The 24321-nt window shown below is 40.6% G+C and overlaps 2 pseudogenes; both read left to right on the top strand.

The window, feature by feature from the left end:
* The first annotated feature begins 734 nt into the window (after window positions 1–734).
* Window positions 735–3589, top strand: LOC109981262 (cytochrome P450 1B1 pseudogene; annotated as a pseudogene).
* A 991-nt stretch (window positions 3590–4580) lies between these two features.
* Window positions 4581–7664, top strand: LOC109981397 (cytochrome P450 1B1 pseudogene; annotated as a pseudogene).
* The last annotated feature ends 16657 nt before the right edge of the window (window positions 7665–24321 follow it).

The raw sequence follows: 24321 nt of genomic DNA, 5'->3' as shown, positions 1-24321 counted from the left end.
TTAACGAGAAGACTCGGGAAAAAAAGTAAATTACAATAGATTATTTTCTAACAATGTAATTGCTGGTTATTCCCAAACGCTTTAAGCACATCTGCGTAAATTCAACAAATGACGCATTTAACCGGTAAACTGCTTGAGCATGCAAACTTTAGGATAAACATATAACGCTAATAATATAAGTACATCACGCACAAGTATCTTTAAATTATTTTCAAACAAATATAAATCATAAAATGAAAGTATTATTTCGGTCTACAGTTGCACAAACCGTGAGCAAAACTCTTTTTTTTTTTTTCTCTAGCCAAACTGCGAACGCCGATTCTTCTGCAGCAACCAAATAAATCATGTTGGAAAGAAACACTTCTAAACGTGCAAACTCTGCCAGTCCTCCAATTAGTAAAACAAATTGGCTCGACACGTTTCCCTCTGATTCGGTCACCAGTTGCTGAGTCTTTTTTCTCTGCAGCGGACGATGCGTTCACGATGCACGCTCACGGTGTCCCAGGACTCACACAAGCGCGCGCCTCCAACAGCGAGCGACAACAGAGAGATGATATAGAGGGGTCTGCAGGGCTACCACAATGGGAGGAGTATGAAAGTTACCCTGAGCCCTGCCCACCAACTGCAAAACATATAAGACGCTGGAGTGAAGCAAAAAGCAGGCACTTAAGCCTTCAATCTTGATGAAAAGACAAAAACTTATCCCTAACTCACTTTGTTTATTCATTTAATGACGTTTTTTTTTTTTTTTTTTTTTTTTTTTTTTTTAAATCACCTAACTGGCAGTTGATTGACACTTCCTCAATACTTCTATTATCTGTTATGGATATACAATAGTTTTATTGATTTTTTTTTCCTACTAATCATCCAAAAACTAAATAAACTTGGTTGAAAAGTAAGGTTTTTTTTTGTTTTTGAGGAAAAAGTTGCAGATATTTAGTCACAATGGCAATGGACTCTGACTATGGTGTGAAGGGCAGCAGCATCATCAGGGAATGGAGTGGACAGGTCCAGCCTGCTCTGGTCGCCTCCTTTCTTTTCCTCTTCTGTCTGGAAGCCTGTCTGTGGGTCAGGAACCTCAGGCTCAAGAGAAGACTGCCTGGACCCTTCGCCTGGCCAGTGGTGGGTAACGCCATGCAGCTGGGCCAGATGCCTCACATCACCTTTGCCAAGCTTGCCAAAAAATATGGAAACGTGTATCAGATACGTCTGGGCTGCAGTGATATTGTGGTCCTGAATGGAGACAAGGCAATACGTCAGGCTCTGATACAGCACAGCACAGAGTTTGCAGGCAGACCAAACTTTGTCTCTTTCCAGATGATCTCCGGAGGCAGGAGTATGACTTTTACTAATTACAGCAAACAGTGGAAAGCGCACAGGAAAATAGCGCAGTCCAGCCTCAGAGCGTTTTCTTCCGCAAACAGTGAGACCAAAAAAGCCTTCGAGCAGCATATAACAGCCGAGGCCATGGAGCTAGTGAAGGTATTTTTGCACCACAGCACCGATGGTCGTTACTTTGATCCTGCTCATGAGTTTACAGTTGCTGCCGCCAACGTCATGTGTGCTCTGTGCTTTGGAAGGCGATACGGCCATGAGGACCTGGAGTTCAGGAACCTGTTGAAAAAGGTGGACAAGTTTGGAGAGACAGTAGGGGCAGGTAGCCTTGTTGATGTCATGCCCTGGCTTCAGTCCTTCCCCAACCCAGTCCGCAGCGTCTATGAAAACTTTAAGAACCTCAATGAGGAGTTTTTCGCCTTTGTGAAGGATAAAGTGGTGCAGCACAGGGAGTCCTTCGACCCTGAGGTGACCCGGGACATGAGTGACGCCATTATCAATGTGATCGAACACAGAAATGACAGTGGCCTGACTAAAGAGTTTGTAGAGGCGACAATCACAGATCTGATCGGAGCAGGTCAAGACACAATGTCAACAGTCATGAATTGGATCCTTCTGCTCCTGGTCAAATACCCAGACATACAAGCCAAACTGCAGGAGCTTATAGACAAAGTAGTAGGCCATGACAGACTGCCATCAATAGAGGACCGGAGAAACCTGGCGTACCTTGACGCATTCATCTACGAGACCATGCGCTTCACCAGCTTTGTCCCTGTTACAATCCCACACTCCACCACCTCTGACGTCACTATTGAGGGTCTCCACATCCCAAAGGACACGGTGGTCTTCATCAACCAGTGGTCGGTCAACCATGACCCTCTTAAGTGGAAGGACCCTCACATTTTTGACCCGACCCGCTTCCTGGATGAAAACGGGGCCCTAGATAAGGACATTACTAACAATGTGATGATCTTTTCAACGGGTAAGAGACGCTGCATTGGTGACCAGATTGCAAAGGTGGAAGTGTTCCTATTCACAGCCGTCCTGCTTCACCAGTGTAGCTTTGAGAGCAGCCCCTCTGAGCCCCCCACTTTTGACTGCTCCTACGGGCTCACGCTGAAGCCCCTCCGATTCTGTGTCAGTGCCAAGCTCAGGGGTAAACTTCTCGGCTTAGTTTCCCCGGCGTGAACAGCATGTCCCGATAACGTGACGCAAGGCCAGCAAACACTTTCCACCAATGATATTAAACAGTGAGTATTTAAATCTTACTGTTGGAAGGTTTTCGTATTTAATAATGGTATTTAATGCATATCTTAACACAGACTGTATTATAAGTATTGTTTGGAACTTGATTTTGAAGATGTATTGTTAGCTTCAGGTTGAATCCAGTTGTTTAGGCTGTGGGGATTACACGCTTCACAAAATACTCTATACTTGGTACATAATTCTGAATTGTGTGCTTGTTTTGCCTCCACTATTGTGCATGTACATGTATCGTGTGTGTGCAGGAATTAGCTACTTTCCTTACATGTCATGTTAAACTAATATAACTGTATATGAAATCCTTGAGAATGTTTTAAAGTCACTCAATGACTCATTGTTCTTTATTGTAAGAAGTAAGAATATATTTAACCCTTTTCCACCTACAGCAGTTACAGTTTTTGTTTCATATTTCAGGTATGACATTAAATGTATGAAATGTTAATGTATTTCACTATCTACTGTACACAAAGTATATGAACACATTAAGCAAAGAATGCTGATTGAAGTGGTGTGTTTGTAAAGTGGGAAGTCTTCCATTAAAGGACGTCGATGGCTAAGATGAAAAGGAGACATGCCATGAACCTCGTGGACTTCAAAAACGTCATGCAGCCAGGATTTAGTTTTACTGTACAAGCACTGAAGTTACCCCATGCCAAACACAGAAGTCACAGCAGTGAAAAAAAACAAACACACACACACACACACACAAACACAAAGTGAATTAAATTTCCTGCTCTCATTCTCAGAAACATGTTTGTTTACAAATTACCTTTTTCAAAGCTATATGGATGTCAGTGCACTCTCTTTTAGCCTCCACATTCAGGAATTGATGTCTAAATGCCCAAGGGATGTGTTCCCCTGTTTCAATGCCGTTAAATAAACTCTTCAGTCCTTGAATGTTACAGAGGATATTTTTGTATCCGTGTGTTGGGTTTATATGATGGAGAAATAAGCTATAACTAAAATAAAGTGATGATTTGTCAATGTTTAATGTGTCCTGTTTAATTTCCATGCCATGCTTTAGAGTTAGCTTATACTAATACCTCACAACACTCATTTCAACCTGCTAACCTACATGAACTTGTAGTACTTTTTAAGTCTCAAAGCATTTGCTAGTTTTGGCACTGTCAAATACATGCCAACAGTGTGATATTAGGTCCTACTATTGTTAGGATGTCGGTCATTACTCATTGCTACAAGAATAGAACCCTCTGGACTACTTTTTGTTTGGCTGAATATCACTAAAAACCAAAGCTGATGTTTTCTTAAGTTCCTCCTTTTGTTGCACAAGCACCCACATGAGCAGATTTATAGCTAAACTTCTCTCATCTGAAGTCTGTTTGAAATCATTTTGATGCAGCAGCTGCAACCCTAACAGCTACATTATCTCAGTGACCTTTGTTTAAAGGGCAATTTTGCCTACAATAACATTGTAGGTATGTTTTTATAGAGCATAATAAATTGTTCCGTTTGTATCTGTTCAGTGTTCGTAGCCAAAACCCACAGTTTCATGGTGATATCCCAGAGCCTTTTTCCCCTGCATGGTCATAATTAACAGCTTGGCTGTAAATAACAGAAACCAAATCATGTTTAGAATGGGCCATGGAAAGTCCATAGGAAAATGCATACAGCAAAGTCATCAAACCTCAGGGGAAAACACAAACAACTCCAGATTATTGTCCATTGCGTGCACTAAAATGCAACCACACAGCACAAACATTGCAGCCTTTCCATGACATTGCTAAAGTGCATGATGGTCCAACATTTACAAATTTGAAAAAATCTGTAGTTTTTGGCTACAGGACCTATTAAGTAGCTGCTTTCCCTTTCTCTCATCCGTGGAGGGACACTGCTGGCAGGAGGCCTGAGTGGGAATAGGACTAAGGTCTGCAGGCTGTGGTCAAAATGGGAGGGGAAAGACAAAAAACCTGAGTCGCTGACCACTCCCACCAAAGAGATACATATAAGCGAAGTGTTAAGGCATTAACCTGATCCAGCCCTTCTCACTCGCTTCTGTTGAGGAGGGTGATACAGCATGTGAGAGCTGCCTGGAGTCCCTATATTTTTATGGTTTTGGTCTGCCGGATTATAAAGTAAATCAAGAAATTGAATTTGAATTCATGTGAGACTTGGCAAAGAGGGATCAATTGAAATGGGTTCCTTTTTTTAAAGAAAATTTCATTTTTTGGGGGTGAAGAGAGTAAGTGAATGAGAGAAAAAACTAAAGGATAATACAATGGCTCAAATGGACTCTGACTATGGTGTGAAGGGCAGCAGCATCATCAGGGAATGGAGCGGACAGGTCCAGCCTGCTCTGGTCGCCTCCTTTCTTTTCCTCTTCTGTCTGGAAGCCTGTCTGTGGGTCAGGAACCTCAGGCTCAAGAGAAGACTGCCCGGACCCTTCGCCTGGCCAGTGGTGGGTAACGCCATGCAGCTGGGCCAGATGCCTCACATCACCTTTGCCAAGCTTGCCAAAAAATATGGAAACGTGTATCAGATACGTCTGGGCTGCAGTGATATTGTGGTCCTGAATGGAGACAAGGCAATACGTCAGGCTCTGATACAGCACAGCACAGAGTTTGCAGGCAGACCAAACTTTGTCTCTTTTCAGTCTGTTTCTGGGGGGAAAAGTATGACTTTCACCAATTACAGCAAACAGTGGAAGATGCACAGGAAAATTGCTCAATCAACGATCAGAGCCTTCTCATCTGCCAACAGCCAGACCAAGAAAGCCTTTGAGCAGCAAATTGTGGCCGAAGCCACAGAGCTAGTTGAAATTTTCCTCAAACTCAGTGCTCATGGCCAACATTTCAACCCTGCTCATGAGCTGACAGTAGCTGCAGCTAATGTGATTTGCGCCTTATGTTTTGGAACACGTTATGGACGGGATGACATTGAGTTCAGAGCCTTGTTGCAGAGGGTGGATGAGTTCGGACAGACAGTCGGGGCTGGCAGCTTGGTAGATGTGATGCCATGGCTTCAGTCTTTTCCTAATCCAGTGCGCAGCATGTTCAAGAGCTTTAAAGAGCTGAATCGAGAGTTCTTTGGGTTTGTCCAGAACAAGGTGGAGAAGCACAGAGAGACGTTTGATCCAGAGGTAACAAGGGATATGAGCGATGCCTTTATTGGCGTGATCGATAAGGCTGAAAGTGATGGACTCACCAAAGGTCACACAGAGGGAACTGTGTCGGATCTGATTGGAGCAGGCCTGGATACCGTCTCCACTGCTCTTCACTGGATCCTTCTTCTGCTGGCTAAAAACCCTGACTTACAAACCAAACTCCACGAGCTCATTGACAAGGTCGTAGGGCGAGAAAGACTACCGTCTGTCGAAGACCGCGGCAGTCTGACCTTTCTGGATGCCTTCATCTACGAAACCATGCGCTTCACCAGCTTTGTCCCGGTCACCATCCCCCACTCTACCACCTCTGACGTGACCATCGAAGGTCTCCACATTCCCAAAGACACGGTGGTCTTCATCAATCAGTGGTCCATCAATCATGACCCCCTGAAGTGGAAGGATCCACACATCTTTGACCCCTCAAGATTCCTGGATGAAAACGGCTCCCTTGACAAGGACCTCACCAACAATGTCATGATCTTCTCAGCAGGAAAGAGAAGATGTATCGGGGACCAGATTGCCAAAGTTGAAATATTTTTGTTCTTTGCAATTTTACTCCACCAATGTAGCTTTGAGAAATACGCAAATGAGGACCTGTCTTTAAACTGCACCTATGGTCTAACACTGAAACCTTTAGATTATAAGATCACTGCCAAACTCAGGGGGGAGTTACTTACAGGCCAATAAAAACTGTTGGGAATGATGAGCTCCCCAATGAAAAAACAACAATGCACTATAAGGTATGTGTTGATGATTTTTACGGAATATGCTAATGTTAAGCTTCTTTACTTCTACTGACATTTCAAATACACATGACCAACATTACTCACATTTTACTGTTACAAATGTTTGTGTATTAACACTTGGCACTCAAAAATGCATCAGAAAGCATTAAAGGTGCACTATGAAGTTTTGGTAGAGAAATGTGAAAGTCGGAGAAGCGTACAGATTCTGTGGTATATGTCCATAACTCAATACACAAAGTGTCCTCAGAGGAAAATGTAGTCCTTTTAACACTGTTTGAAGATAAAATGCTACGCGGGAAGTTATGGTGGGGGACCCGCAACAGTGAAATCGTAACTCTCCTGGTAGCTTTTAAACAGTGCTCCAGGGACCCATTTTCTTTCTTTGAGTAAAGTTTGTGTATTCAGTTCCAAAAATATAGTATATAATTGTTTCACTTCTCCAACTTTCAAATTTCACCACCAAAACTCCATCGTGCAACTTTAAGGTCTAACCTGAATGCAACAGAAACTCCACAACTCTAAACATTTGTGACTGAAAAAAACCTAAGTATATCTTTTGTGGCTATGCTAATTCATGTAAAAAAAAAAAGAAATAGAAAAAATGTAATGAGATCTTTGATGTGGCAACCCAAACCCAAATTTATAATAAACCTAAAGTATGTATTGTTATTTATATGAGGGTATTTAGTGGAGAATTACAATATAAACTGGTGGTGTTGAATACATTTCATTTTAAGCTTTTTGATCTTTCTTTGCTGATGGGGGAAAAAAATCACGTGCCAGCTGTGTGGGCTCAACTGAATCCACTGTAAAAGTATTCACCAAAACTGGCAAATATCTTCACATGTAACACTTTTTTTTTCATCCGACTTTGATTCAAATTAATGTGTGGTCCTCTACATTCATATGCACAAAAATAATACATAATACTGTTGTAATCACATATCACATAACACATTAATCACATAACATTGTCTATAAATAAGCTAGTCTTTGAATTGTTGGTTATACTGTTGTCTTCTTGTAATACCTTTAAAAACATCACCGTAAACATGATGTACTAGGCATGTCACTTTCATAATAAGCTGTATAGAAGACAATAAAATGTTTTATTATTAATATGACTCAGTGTGATACAGAATGGGTTGTTTTCTATGGTGCAACTAAGCCTTGGATGTACAATAAACATTTACTTTGAATCTGTGTTGTGTATCAAATTAGTCAAAGTGTTGAGGGTCAGAGTGACTGGTTAGGTCAAACAGATAATAATAGATGTCTGATGTGTGGTGAGAGTGTTGTTCTGAAAGTTTTATATGGGTTACAGGCCCAGCATGTTCTTTTTCTCCACCCTTTAAACAGGTTGTGACTCAGTACATCAGCACAGGCAACAGTAAGCAGCCACAAGGTTCACTCGTCAATATTTAACATGGAGCGCGCTGTTCTTTTGGCTGCTGTGTCATTTTTCCTGAAAGAACACATTCATCTGTGTCAGCCAAGTCTGAGTAGCCCCTCCTCTATTGATAAACTGGGCAGCTGGTTTTAGGACATCATCACATTGAGGACTAGCTATATATATTACGTTACAAGTTTGTCATCTTGATCAGACCAAATAATATGAACAATTCATGGAGAAAAAAATGTACATAAAAATGAAGCAAGATAATATGCAATAACTTTCAGCCCATAGTTAATAATAGGTGACTATTAGAAATAGGGCTGTCAGCATTAACTTGTTAATAACTATTAATTAAGGTCTAAAATTAATGCTATTGCATGCTATTTTGTCCCTTTATGCACACTGTAGATAAGCCTCCGCAGTGTTTCCCTGCAGTCAGAGTGATGGAAAAGAACAACACTGCTGCATCTTTGAACGTCTCATTTCACTTAAAAAAAAACTCAGACAGCTCAGCTGACGAGTCAAAAGTAATATATCCACCTGATGGCATCAAACATTTTGATTTTCCAGAAGGTCCTTACTTTATTTCAAAATAAAAGAAGGATTAAATTCAAACAGAAAGTGATGTACAAAAATTCAAAATAAAAGCATGACAATTTTCTTTTTCATTGCGGAATAATGGAATTTCAAACATTCAATTAAAAATGTGATTATTAATCACGATTAAAACATTTTATTGTTTGACAGCCCTCATTAGAGCTCATTAGTGGTTTCACTTGGGCATCAATTGTTAAGCTTCAGTTTCTTGATTTTTAATTAAATGTTCCAAATTTTTTTACATAAAAGATCACTCCACTACATTCTCAATCAAGGGTTTATTTCATACTCTTGATATTTCCAAAAGGTCAAACTAGAACTGTATTGTGACTCCTCACAAAGCAGGGTCTCGTGTCTGAAACATTTCAGATGTCTATGACTTGATGGCAGTTCGTCAAAAGAAAGATTCCTGATCAAAACTTCTAATAGTGTGTAAATTGAATGACTGTTCGGACATTACAAAGGGTAAATTATCCAACAAAAAATATGCTCTCCGAGTAAGATAAGACCAGCAGAACCGTTTTTTTCTTCTTGACAATCCAATAAATCCTTTTTACGAGTCCTACATTGGAGACACAGTAAGTAGCTAAAACAAGTTGAATAATATGTATTTTATAGGCTGTTTTAGTATTATCAGAGTTTAGTTTTAAAAACACAAACAACCCCTAAAAGAATCACTCATCTTTCATCGCCGCTAAATGATGTTTTAGTAACATCTTACCTACCTGACATGACCCACCTGTGTTTGTACAAGTGTTTGCTTGTTTAGCTACCCACTATTTTCAACCTCCCTCTATTTCAACAAACACAGTCAACAAGCTTCCTAAAAATTCCTCCTTCTGACTGACTTTCCTTATTATGGGAAAACCAAAACCACCCAAGACTCAACATTTATCTTTGCTGTAAAGTATGGTACGTAAATATTAGCTTAAATGTGGGTAATCAGCTTATCATCTTCTCTTCCTTCAATCTCTCCTTTCCTCATGCGATGGCACATTTGGCTTGTATTCTCCAGAGTCTACATGCGCACTTTGTGGGAGCAGCACTGGGACTGGCTTGTTTTCACTGAGGTTAATACAGATCAGGTTGAAGAAATGTTGTACTGTAACATGCTCTCTCTGCCCCACTCTCTCTCTCTCTCTCTCTCTTTGCTCTGACACTGCAAGAACCCTAGAGGGAGGAATGGGTCACCTAACCTCCTGTTCCTGTTTCCATCAGTGCTTCCCATAACATTTATGAAATGCGTCCAGCTGAAAGACTCCCTTTCACCCAGAGTCACCCGCTCTTCTCTCCACAAACCCCTGCAGCCCCCCGACCTGCACAGTTTCACTCCTTAAAGGAAAACAAAAAAAAAAAAGTGTACAGGCCGACAGTTTTTCAACTCTGAGGTTGTTCATATTCTGCACGTACGCAGAGCCACAGAGTGACCTCCCACAAAGTTCACTCCCCCACCACAAGAAATCCAAAACCCCCTTCTCTTCTCTTCTGTATTAACTTTGACATGCAATCTGCAGTCAATGTTTCTGGGGATGTGACACAGCGAGGTAGAATTACTTGGATGCAGACAAAATGCAATCCTCCAGAAAATCTCTTCCCCTGTCCACCGCCATCATCTGCTGAAACGCAGCGGAACATTGTGTCAGGGCACTGGCGAGAAAACAGCCTCATGTTCTTATTCAGCAATTCTTTCCTACAACACCAAAAACACCGACCACAGCTCAATCCAAAAATCGTGCAGACAAAAAACACGACTGAAATTTTTGCGTGCTCTTCCTTTTGACCCGAAACATCAAACAACAAAGCTGATCATCAATCATCTGTTACAATAAAAATGGAATCATGGATTCCAGTAAACATATTTCTTTGAATAACAAGAACAAACAGCCAGTGAGGGGGGAACGAGCTCAAGTGAAGAAACTATGAATCTTTTTTTCCCCAGAGAAGAACATGTTGGAAGGACAAGGGTGACATTTCCAACTTGTTTCAACAAATACTTAGTCTCACTTCTTTATATTCACATAGCATTTCTTTATTTCCAGTAGTTAAAAAACACAATCTCTCTGTGATAATTGGACTACAATTGGAGAGATGACAGCCATTGCCTGGCGCTTCTTTAATAAACCAAATCTGGGATGCTCCACGTCTTAGAATTACATAATTGTGTCCAAAATCGTCTGAAAGAGCTCAGATTTGAAATTGGCTTCTTTGTAATATATTCCAGAGTTTTTGAGTGATGTTCAATTTTTTTGGCTCAACAAATGTTTCCCCTCCTTTGAACCCCCACTGTGGAATTATGTCATAGACATAAACACTAAGCAGAACCTATAAAAATGTTCCAGTTGACATTATAATCAAGTCATGCCACCTTTAAAGTTTGCTATCCTGCTGTAAACTCTCCATTTCAACACATTACTGACATGCAACAATTACTGACCCTTCACAACCTCACGCAAACATCATGAAGACATGTGAAGTGACCCTTTCAATAAACAATTACCCAGCTCATTATTATAGGGCGGGGCGGTTAGTGATTGTTGTTTTGTCCGTGCTGGGATTTTTGTTTTGGAGCGAAGGCATGGAAAGGAGCCTTGACATCAAAAATATGTAATGTACAGTGTTATTTGGCACATTTCTTTCCTAAACCATTCCTTCAGGGAAGTGCAGGCGGCAGTGATCCGTGGTGGTCAGTATGACAACATGGATAGCATATGGTATTTGTTTATGGATAAAAAAAAAATTCATATTAACTATGTGTTTGATATGGAACCTGAGTAACCCTGTCTCCAATGATTTATGCCAAATGTCAGAGTGTTGACTTCCAGTGCAGGATGTGATGTAGTGTGACCATTATAGAGCGGAGTGAGACCAGAGGGTGATTGGAGGCTAATACGGGGGAGAGATTTGCACCTTTCCTCCCGTAGTCTGCCAGCCTCTATTGACTGGAAGGGCTGATAGAGGTTAAAGCTGTTATAGGATGTTCTCAATTTGTTGCAATAAAAAGTTTTCCCTTTTCAATTCTGATATCTTAAACTAAACTTGTACATCCGTGGAAAACTGAATCCAATTATGATTCCAAAGCTTTAAAAAGACACACCTATTTTTAACATTATTGAACATACAGCTGTAGGCCTGTACTACCCACCCAGTATGGCAACAATTACTACATTTGAAACTAAGGCATTGCCTTCTTTACACACAGCTGTTCTGGTAGGATTTCAAGTTAAAAATACCGCCAAATTGCTAACGTTGGCCAGCTTCCAAAAGCCCTTTCACATTGACATTATTCCGCATCGCCGTAACAAAGCTCCCAAGCCACTCCATTTTTTATACTTTTGCATTTAACCCCACAACGTAACATGGGTCTTGCAGTGTGTCATTTTACACTGGAGTTGTGGAAGTGACAAGAGGCACTAAGTGTAAACAAACAGCACACGCTTTTAATACTCAAACATGCACACATCCTATTGGCTCTGAAGTAACACTGCTTCGCCTTCCATTGTTGGCGAGTCATAACCGAGGCGTACCAGAGGTGTAACAATCCAGGTTCAATGGATAAGAGATGAATCCCCACTACAACTACTTGATTATCTTTTGTAATTTCCATGTGATAAATTACTTGAAACCAGTTCTTTTTTTTTTTTTTTAGCTTTAAGACTATATTTTCAGGTGGTAGCCATTGAGGCAGCACAGTGAAACTTGGAATTGAAAGTGACGGTTTTGAGCTGGCAAGAAGATATTCTTGTAATTCTGGAGAGGTGGCTGATTATTTCAAGGCTTACAAAGTATGGACCTATTTGGTGCATAGTTTGGCGTATCTGCCAATCATGAATTTCTCAGCTTTATCAGAGGCATTTCCAATACTGGTATCAATATCTGGAGAACTATTTTTCCCTGCAGAGAGGTGATTAAGCTAAGAGAGCCCACTGACTATATTTAAACCACTTACATTATTTACAAGCACTCCCCTTATTTTCTAATCAGAACAGCAGGACTTGGCTTTGTTTCACTCAAGTAAACACAAAAACACTCTCTTCACATGCCAAACCGTGAAAGCAAATTAGATTACCATAGTTTGTCTGGTACAAATAACTCACAATCTCATTTTTTCTCATGATAAATCAGTGCTTGTCGACTTTCAGAGCGAGAATCTGGCACTTCCCTGAAGGTCTAGCACCTTTGAGAGGCCATCCATCCTTTGCAGTGTCACAGATAGCAGCCTGAGCTCAGACGATCAGGGACCACTGGCACCACTGTTGTGTAACCGAGACTGGAACCACTTCAAGAGGTACATACAGAGTGTCTCTGAGGAGCAGACATATCTGACTTGTTTTGAAAAGGGAGGAAATAAATCAGATTATTGCTCTGTGTATTTGTGCAAGTAACATGAGAACGTTGGAAACGCTCAAACGAGTGATATCTCATGCATGACTGAGAGAGAGACGTGAAGATAGGAGACTTCCAGACAAATGCAACTTTTAACTTTCAGAAAGAACTGAACTTTGATAAATTCATGTTTTTGTAAAGAACAAACATACTGTGGGAAAATAATGCTGGAAAAAGTGAACTAAACTTTTCTTTTCTAAATTGAACCCATCATTGTCATGATTAGAGATGTACAGGTAGGAAGATAAAAGCTTCTAATCTTTTTATGTATGATGTTGTATTTGCTCTATTTTTTAAAAGACGTGGTATTGCTCTCTGTCGAATAAAGAGAGAGGGTGAATGGCATTGTGCATACCAGACAAAGTCTAACCATGTCCTCTTGGCAAAACACATAATCATCCACATTCTTCACAGCTCATCATCACATTAGACCCAGTGGACTGACTGGCATATTACCAGACTGGCCAATCACAGCAACAAAGCCACACTGAGGGATCAGAAAGTATGTTTCTTTTGAGGAAAAGAAACCTTTCTAAGTTACAATTTGCACCTTTTATAAAAGGCAGCCATGATAAATAGTGTAGTTGACATCGACTGCTTGCCAGACTATTTCTATACAAACCTGGAGCCAGGCCCTTAAAGCATATTACATCCCCAACTACAGCCCACTAAACCAGGAAATCTCCATTTTTACACTTTTTACTGACTACTCAAATGATGTAAAACATGTTAATCAGGGAACTTTTGAGTTCCCACTGCAAATTCTGCTGCCATTATACAAAGTTAGGCTGGTTTCTCCCTTTTTCCCACTAACTGTTAGCTAACCTTACCACCTACTTAATGCAGCTAAAAAACATAACCGGGGAATATGTATTTTTATTCATTTACGTGATCATGAAGCGTGCTTAGTTTACAAGACAATCAGACTCCAAATTCTCTTTTTAAATGGCTGTGTAAATGGACTGAGCTTATACAGTGCTTTTCTAGTCTTCCAACTACTCAACGTGCCATTATCTACTCATTCACACCCATTCACACACTGACGGTAGTCGACGCTATGTAGTATCATCCATCAGAAGTAACTAATCCCATTCATACACCACCACTGAAGCAACTTGGGGCTAAGTGTCTCGCTCGGACATGTTGCCCAGCTGGGTATCGAACTCTTGACCTTCCAGTTGAGAAACGACGACTCTACCAACTGAGCCACCGTCGTCATATGTCCAACGCTTGTGCTCGTGCATGAACTGTTCCGTGCCAAAGTAACCTCTTCCAAGCTCGCCAGGGCCAAGGAAGTGTACTGAGCTTGCGCATGGAGTGGAGCACTCGCACTAGTCAAGCAAACTGGACTTTAGGAAGCGTGCTTAGGCACGATACGGATTGCCCAGTGTGAGTGCGCCCTTAAAAGAGAAGCATTCGATGATCTAAGGGATCTGGCAGGAACGTAAAATGAGAGCTCAGTATTTTATGGAGGACTAAGGCCGTGTAAACCGTTAAAAAAATAAAAATCAATTAAATATCAATTTGAAAAGAAACAGGGAGCTAATACACATTCTTGTTAAGGCCCTGTCTGCAGCATTCTGAATTAGTTGTAATTTTTAGAGAGACTTTATGGGCAATTCAGTAAAAAGGGAGTTACAACAATCAATACAGCTGATGATAAAAATGTGAATTAAAATTTCTTTCCCTGATTTGAAAAACTCCATCTTTTCTCTGTAGAGTTTGCCCAACAATGAACATCAGCTCAAATGGAAAAGCTCGAAGGTGACTGTATAAAAAAGGTGTCCATATAATGTTTTCTATGCCCTGTATTACAGACAACAAGCAGTTAAACTAACTCTCCAGAGTTGATGCCAGTTTCAGAGTGTGTGGTCTGAAACAGTGGTCTTGGCGTAGTGCAGCTGGGTAATCATCTGAATCCACAATGAATATGTAATATTTCATAATCATTGGTAAGAATAAGAGAGCAAGTCATTACCATCCCTTACAACATCATGGCCAATCAAGATGCAATCTTTCATACCCACTGTGTCAAAGAAATAACAAGAGTGAGCTACAAATGTCCTGTAATCATTTATTTTCTGATGAACTCTGGTGAATATAAGAAGAGTAATCATCCAGGATCTGTCCATAATCTGCCACATTTTTTTAATGTTTTTCTTTCTGGAGTTCTTGCTGTGGTCCTGGGGTAAGAAACATTTTGTAACCATTTTTTCTCACAAAAAAATGTTGCACGCTCCCATGTCACACAAGCTACCCATAATTCAGTTCTCGGCTGTGGCAGAACCCCGTCTCAATTCACCCCTTGCTTTCACGCTATCCCACTTCAAGCCCTCTCTTCTTGGCATCCTCTCATGCCAAACCAAAACAATTTGGAAATAAGCTATTTGAGTTTGTAGGGATACATTTTTCAGTTGTTTTTACATGCAGCTTTTTTAGTGGGCTGTGATTGTCTGTCAGAGTTTCCCCACTCACTTAGAGAGAAACGCTTTGCTGTAGCTGACCACGTAATTGAAAATACTTTCCTCTGTTAACTGTTACGCTTGGAGCGCGTAGGCTTGTGCACAGTGTGAGATGTCATATTTCAAGTCCTGTTATCATAAAAGACAGTTTCAAATAGTCTACATTATACTATTAATAATAATACTTTCACTGTAAAGAAGGCAAAATGAAAAAAGCAGGTTACTCAAAGTTGATATTTTAATATCAGATCAATATCATAAGAATTCTACTTTTTAAGGGTTGATTTTCTGACATATACGCTACATTTAATTGGGACCCTTGACAGCAAATTTTTGCTAAATATCTGAACTTAAAGCAGAATTCTCAACAGAGGAACAGTTCCATGAGACGACAGACTTTTTGAGGTAAGTGGGGTTTCTTTTCTTTTTCTTTTTTAAGATTAATGTTTGGGTTTTTAGCATTTATTTTTTCGGACAACAGTAGAGATATAGGAAATGTTGGGGGGGTGGGGGGTGGGAGATGACTTGCACCACATAGTGTCAGGACTGGGATCGATTCCTGTTAGCTGCTGTCAGAGGTGCTGCTTGCCAACAGGCAAGGCAGGCAACTGCTTGGGAACCCAGGCCAGTAAGGGCCCCAGGAGACTCTAGAATCGCCACTGACCGCTGTACATTAGGCGCCTGCTCTACCAACTGAGCACCATTCACCAAAGCTTGGACTGAGGACTAAATCAAATCCCAGGGAATTAATTCCTGTTAGCAGGGAGTACTTTGAAAAGTAAAGACGTTAAGGTGGGACTTGCAAGCCTGAACATTTCTGGTACCAATGCATTCAGATGACTCTTACAACTTAACAGACACATTTTTTCTAATTATAAATCGTTTAAAGACCTTTGTGAGAACTCAGACAACAATGGGCTGCAGGAACATTTTTAATTTCCGTAAAAAGTACCTCTTGGACTAAAAGTCAAAATGTGGAAACGCAGCTTTAGATGATGACAGTATGTAGGAGTTTGTACTTATAGAGTTCAATTCTGCTTATGAAGATGCACACAAATAGAGACATGCTGAGACACTGTGCACTCAATGCTTTATTTTTATCCGGCACTCATCAGCCTCATGACAGCACAAGCAGCAAACGCAGTTCACAGAAGCAAGAAGAGGTCAACATTTCTTTCACATATCCTCTCGTCTGCCAATCTGTGTGTAGTATCTATAGCTCAATGAATCTGTTCGTCATGTGTTCATCAGGTCAATGAATCTGTTCGTCATGTGTTCATCAGGTCAATGAATCTGTTCGTCATGTGTTCATCAGGTCAATGAAACTGTTCGTCATGTGGGCTTATGCAGGTTAACGGCCAACTATTATATAATTATGTATTCCTGCAACACAAAGCTTGAACTGAAAATGAAGCATAATATTTTTATGAGGAGCAAACAAGTTCCAATACTATAATTATCCATCTACAGCCTGTTTGTCAGGGACACACACAGGCGCCACTAATATTCAGTTGGACCAGCATCCAACAATTCCAAGTACACAGATGTGGACAGGATGTCAAATGTGCGCGCCTTGACTCCGCAAGTTTCCTCACAATAGCTATCAGCTGGTTTGCAGGAGAACACATCCGGTGTGGGACTCCACTCTGTAAACCAGCATCTGAATGGGTTCAGGGGGCCACTCAGGACAGAGCGAGAGGTGCTGGAAGACGACATGAGCTGGAGCGGAGGTGCGGATCATTAAAAAACAACAAAGTGGGGATGAAGGGTGCTTATGGAAATGCTGGGGCTAACACGAGGTTCCGGAGACACCGTTTACTCAGCCTGCCAGCATTAGAGGACTTGGCCTGCTTTTCCTCTCCTCCTCCTCCTCCTCCTCCTCCTCCTCCTCCAGTGGGATGATTCGAGCCCAATCCCACAGGAGGGAAAAAATGAGAGGACACAGAAGCCGATCATGTTCGGACTGTTTTCGCAAAGGAATGGTATCCTTTTAGCGTTACATAGAGAAATAAATGTGGTCAAAATCAAGTTGGCAATAGTTAGGTTTTCCAAAAACAGATTTTCTGCATACCAGAGTTTCACCTCTGGCTTACACATGAGCGATCCTCAGAGAGAGCTGCAGCTTTTATCCGAGTGTGAAGCCATGCAATGCCACTGATGACAACAAACACGTATTAAATCTGAGCAGGGTGATCTCACAGCATTATGTAAGACGCCGGTGCCCGTGCCAGACCCTCAGACAGTTGAGTGCAAGTGAGACATTCAGGTGCATGCTGCTGAACACGCAGCTCTCCTCTTTGCCTGCCTTACTTGGAAATACTTGGTGGAGCTTTCTCAACTTGATTACCCCAATAACAATCCAGAGCCAGGCCTTTAAAGTAGATGGGGCAGTAAAATGTTTTTTTGAAATAAATATAGCTTTTACAATAAAATAAAATCATAAACTTAAACAGCTTAAATGACTAAACTGTCTAGAATGAGTTCAGTAGCTTGCAGTGATTACATAATTCAGTTTAGGCAGAGAAGGAGTTAACACATGTGTACTGAGCTACCTTTATTTGAACCATAGTGGCTTTGGGACCTCTCACACAGGGCTTCAGCTCAGCTTTCAAACACAATTACATGTTTGTGAACATTTCACTCCAGCCTCTTGCACAGTCAGTTCGCTTTAGAAATATGAGGTCTGACTGCTTTAAATGAAGATAAATGAGGTGATTTAGAATCATAAAAAAAAAACTTGATCGAGCTTTAATTTGTGGTTTGATTTTCCTCCTGTGGTTGAAGTGTGAACTAAATGATGAAGAAGGGGCTGAAAAATGTGAGAAATATTACACCCCAGCACATTTATTAGACTCCGGTCCAAAAGCTGTTGGACGAAGAGTGGAAACCATTGACAGGATATTTAAGCATATCTGTGTAGTCAATCCAAGAAACAGCGCTTGCAAGATGTGAAGACATTGGTGTGTTTATTTAAAGAAGTGTGAAGTGTGCTGCCATCCCATCACAAGTGCAGTTTCACTCAGAGGGGTTAGAGCAAATAAAGTGTCATATGATGACTCAGAGGAGGAGGACGGCGTCTGGTATGAATGACAGCCTCTGACTCAGATTTCTGCACACGCACACAGGTGGCTTTGGTTTTGACAACCAGAGCCTTTCCTGTGACTAGGAGACAGCAGAAGTGAGAGAAGCATCTACAACCGCGCATCCTACTATCCCCTCCCAAACCTCCATCACCATCATCCATATGCAAATCCCAGTTGCAATGGGCAGAGCTTGGGGAGGCAGGAGTCGGGGTGTCTGCTCTAATTCTCCAAACTGGGATCACATAGCAGAGGAGAACCCATTAAGCCAGTCTTGGACTTTGGCTGACTCCCCAGCAGCATAGGCCCTCCTCATCTTACCCCCACCAATCCTCCCACTCTTTTACTCCTCCCACGCATACTCCCACCCCCCACCGGCTTGGGTGCCAGGAACTAAGATGTATGGGCCTCTGCAGAGAACCACCTCCAAGGTAGTACTTGTCTCCTCTGCCAGCAAAAATAAGACATTCTGCTCTCTCTTTCGCTCTCAACACAAGTCCCTCTGCATCACAGTGGTCAGAGAACTGCCAGAAGCTACAGCCAACAACTACACTGGCTTCCCCCCCCCTCTGGCTCTGAGAGAAATTTACTTTGCCCCGGGAAATTTCGGCAGATAAAGTCCTGCCAGTTCTGGAGGCAATGTGTGTTCTCTGAGTTAAGTTACGTCTTAGACTGGAGCTGAGTGTTTGTTGGGGTTTATTGTTGTTAGGTTAAAAATTGGGAATTTCATGGACTGTAGACTATCTTGGCTATGCTTAAAGACAGATAGAGGCAGTCCAAGATTCCACTTAAAAATTCTTGCTTAGTTCAAAAATGGGTGAAAAGAAAATAGAGAATGCGGGGGCACTGTGAGAAGAATCAGTGGTGCGGATTAAGGTTGCCCAATATTGGATACTCTGATACTTTACAATCGCACATTTTGAAACGATATAACTTGTCTTATTCCATCGTTCAATAACAATTAAGACACAGAATTGTCCCAAAAACAGCAATCTAACGAGAAAATCCAAAAATACAGACCGGTGGCAGTTTGTGCAGGTACAGGCATCATCTCGCACTTCTTTGGGTCATGAGTGATAATTGAGAGGAAATATTCTAAAATCAGTCAAAAATCTATATTTTTGGGGGGTAAGGGCTGCTTATTTTGTCTCCTGCCTTTTAAGGCGTTTCAAATGAGAAAGTATGTGTTCTGTAAAGTGTTTACAGGTTGGTTATTAAAAACAAGACATTTGGATGCCCAGTAGTTCTATTTTGTTACCATTGTTTCAAAACAGGTATCAATATATATTTGTATTAAAGTTCAAATTCTGGTGTCTTGACAACCCTGTGGGAACATTTAATAGACTCAAGGCCGTGACCCCAAAAAAACGAATCGCAACCGCAACAATGAAATGCTCTACAGAAATCTTACCCAATCTATTTAAGAGTCTAATTCTGTTCCAAACCCCTAATCCCCGATCAGCCCCTTTTCAAACCAATGACGAGACTTTCTAAGGAGGACATCATTTATATTATTTTCGGGAAATGTGACCATCACACAGCATTTAAAGGAACATAATGCATGAATGTCGTTGTGGTTCAGAGGATTAAGTTAAATTCGGATGTCCTGTTCCATCACAGTTCATCACTTTTGTCCTTAAATTGTCCTTTAACCAGCTCTAACCTATAATTAGTTTAGCATCATGTCTCTAGAAATTCTACAGACTTTACATCCAGTGAGTTTCTAATAAAAGATCTAAAAGGGCTTACACATCCAGCAACTTCCATGTCGCCAGGAAAAAGTGAAAAAGGAAATCCGTACTAGCTAACTGACATGTATTTGACATCTGTCTTTGTACTTGTGGTATGTCACCAATATCGGGACAGACAAACATGATTGAAGCGAGAATGCTCACTGACGTAATGGGTACATCTGTATTTTAGGTCCAGTGCAAACATGTGGACGTTTGAGTGCAAAGGGACGGCTGCCTGCGTCCTCCTGAGTGGTCCAGCTGAGAAAACACTCCTCGCAACACTCTCCACAACGTAAAATCTGACCCCCTGAAAAGGAAAAATTTGAATTCCATTGTTAACATCCCATGGCACCCATTCGGTTTGGCCCAGAGCTGACATTACACCTACTCCTTGTTTCAAAACAAACTGCAGGGGAAGAGTTTAACATCGAGTACCTTAAGGGCTGATTTATGACGAGCTGTTAAAGATAGGAGCGATTCTGGAGCAGTATGTCAGCTTTTGAGCGAGAAAAGGAAGGACGTCAGGTGATTTTACAGGAAAAGTATACTCACACTGCAGTTCAGTCACATCCAATTCCATCAAGTGAAGTGGATCGACTACAACAGGACAGCCTATGCAGAAAACTCAGAATATCCTAATTGAAAGACAGAGATCTTTCACTGACCCAATGAATCATTCATTCTCTCCGAAAAGGGATAACCAATTTTCAAACGAGGAAATACTATAGTACCAATGTCTTTGTAAGAATGGATAATAAACGACCAACCATCTCCTCTGGTGCCCTTTTGCTTGATAAGGTTTTTGTATGCATCTTTCAACGTATTAGTTATTTGATTCAGCCTCACCACTATCATCTACATCGTGTCCAGTGAAAGAAGGCAGATTTGTTTTCAGCAAAAGGAAAGAAGCATAGATGCTACCAGCTCGGCACCAAAGGACAGATAATAAAACACAATAATAAACATAACAGAACATAACAGCTAAAGCAAATTTTATATGACCTTCTACAAGGTGATATTCTATCTTTTGTTTACAAATGGTCACAGTATAGTGATGTCATTAACTCAAATTAAATCAAGCTCAGGTTTTTTTTTTATTATTAAAAAAAAATCAATTGACCAAGCTATACCAAGAAACTAGGCATACATAACGCGTGCACATAAACCTAAAATACAGGGTTTAAAGAGGTTCCTCCCATTACTCAGGTCTCTGAACGGATAAATCACAAGATCTTATATTTCAATCGGACTTGATACATTTACCTTTTTCTTTCTTTTTTAGCTCGATCTAATTTATAGTCATCATTATTTTCAGCATATGAATGCAGAATCTTAAGGCAAGTGCCTTAATTTCTGTTACCAAGCATTCTGTTTCATGTTTTGTAGTTCATTTCAGCAGGTTTTTTGGTTGATTACAAGACAACAGTCCATCAAGGCAAAAGGTGCAAAGCTCAATCCCTGTTATGCTTTCTTGACCATTGTTTTTATCATTCTCTAGTAACAGACATAGGTATGCAAGTGCAGCTCACAATCTGTCTAACTAGTCCTTCTCCATACTTGCTTCCCGAGTTGCAAGTTGGACTACAATGAACAAACAGAAGTTGTGGTCGTAAGTCCTCCCGCTGACCCAGGGACTATATAAGACAATAACTGATGGGTTTTAATATTAAATTCTTAGTAATGCATGACAATAAATAATATCGTTATATAATGGCCATTCATTCATGGCCATTTATCATCGTATCAATGGTTAATACAATGCACTGTAGTGCCGCAGCTCAGAGAGAAACACTGCATATGAGTCAACATGTTGAACTCATCCTGAAGAGAGCTGCACATGTTAATCCCTACTAACACTCACGCCTAGCTTTCATCCCATCATGCATCTGTTCTCCTAATGGCTGCGGTAACTTGTGGATGACCATGTCCCTGCTCATAAAGCCTGTGTGGTCACACGGTGGTTTAATAGCATGACATGGATGTTAACCATTACCCAGAGTCCACATTCAAAAACAAGCATGATTTGATTATTTTAGCTTTATGAAACACTCTATCATGTTCTCCTGGATACACACACACACACACACACACACACACACACACACACACACACACACACACACACACACACACACACACACACACACACACACACATATGCACATACACACACACAAACATATGCACCAGTTTCAAGAAGTAAAGGCTAACTACTACAAAGGCTGATTACTTTTTTTGATGCCCTCTCTAAACATTGTGAATAGAATGATGAAGAAAATGGAACAAAACTTACAGTAAATACGAAGTAGACAATATAGCAACAGATACTGTAGACTAAACAAGACATGAAATATACATCTTCAATAGCCTATAGGGAATTATATCAAAGACTGTTTGTTTTTCTCTCAGCCCAGTATTTAGATATATGTCAGTTTAGCTTATTTAGAAGAGATTAGTGTCTAAGTGGGATTGATATAGTACAGAAGAGCTGGAGCGAGAGAGCAGTGTCTTGTTACCTCCTGACCTTACAAAGACAGTCATGAAGGCAGAAGGAGGCCAGAGATAAACCTCTTACCCGCTGAAACACAAGCTATTAAAATAAGTATGACAGATACAATTTATAATAAGTATGCATGGCATATTTCCAAAAGGTTAAATAATAGTATTACAGTTCCCAAAGGTTTAAACACATTTCCAGAAACTGTGGCTCGATTTCTCAATACTCTAAACACAAACCGGAAAGGGTTAACTACTTTGTTAAAACTCCACAAATATCTTGCAAAATGAAACACAGCTCTCGAAAACATGTTCACTCTTCCACTTAAGGAATACACCCTGCTATTATACTGTACGTTCATGTCTTACAGAACATCAAATAAATACTGCTGTGATTAATTCAAAACGCAACCATCAAAAGTTTTCATGTATGTTTTGGCTTCATGAGGGTAACAAAGCCATGCTCAATACCTGCTGGTGAAAATAATTATGAACAACACATACAAAAGCTCCAGCTTACTAAATGGACAAACCACCCCCCTCTGAGACGAAGCCAACACTTAATGTAAAATAATGAAAAGTTGCTGTGGGATGTTTTCCTATGATTGGTTTGCAGAATTAATTGTGTTATTTTTGTAAATTATATGAAAATTGTGAATCTTGCTCAATGAGTAAATTTCTGTTTGGGATTGGAATAAATATCTTGTATTTTTAAAATGCTTACTATTGCATCACTAAAAAAGTAAAATACACAGCCTGTTTTTGCAGATTTGAAGAGCTTTGAGGTGACAAGATACATACATGGCGAGGCAGCCCTCTTGCTTTGGGACTTTTTTTACTTTAATTCAAATTGAAAGTAACATTTCTAAAAAAGGGCTCAGTATGAGGGGTGCCAGCACTATCCTTTGCTTAAAACATTTCTGGGAATTGCACTTATCGATGCTGTGATTGGAAAGACAGCAGACATTTGTTTAGCACATGGAGTGTTAATTTGTCAGAGTGCTTAATAGATGTAAGCAGACCTTGTTGCTCAGCATGCCAACTACAACACACATGGGAAACGCTACACTCACACTGAGGAAATGACTTCGCTGGATTGATGGAATTCCATGAAGGCCAAGGATATTTATCACTTGGATGTATAAAGAGCTAAACGCTTGAGCACCAACACAAGAATCTGTGCAGCCAAAAACTGCTGATTGAATAGAAAGGGGTTTTGTGGGAGAACGCAAGGAAGCAACTCACATGAAAGTCTGCAGGAAAGAAAAAGCTTGAGACTTATTCCACTTTGGCAGGTCCTTGGTAATACAACAAATGGCATCAAGACCAACAAGACTTTTGCTTGCATTTGCATGATGGACATCAAAAATACTTTGGATGCTGCGCCCAGTTTTCAATCTGATATGGGGAAATGAAAATATTCCGTGGGGGTCATCTGACATTAGCTTGTGTTTCCTTAACTTTAAAAAACACGGCCACATCTTTAGAAAATAATGTATCTGCCTCAATGTGATCTCAGAAGTACAGAAGCTGAAAAAAAATGTTTGCGACTGGGAAAAGTCTGACTAAAACGTATTAAGTTCGCACAACCACTAGGAAAGTAGAGACATTTTTTAGCAAGCAACTTGATGAGTTGCAAATCTTGATATTAATAGCTTGCTCACATTTCACTTGGAATATGGTAAAAGGTTGCAAGTTCTTTCTTAACA

The sequence above is a fragment of the Labrus bergylta genome, chromosome 18 (assembly GCF_963930695.1).
Source record: "Labrus bergylta chromosome 18, fLabBer1.1, whole genome shotgun sequence".
NCBI lineage: Eukaryota > Metazoa > Chordata > Actinopteri > Labriformes > Labridae > Labrus > Labrus bergylta.
The sequence above is the reverse complement of the archived record's forward strand: the minus strand, read 5'-3'. Positions and strand labels throughout refer to the sequence as shown.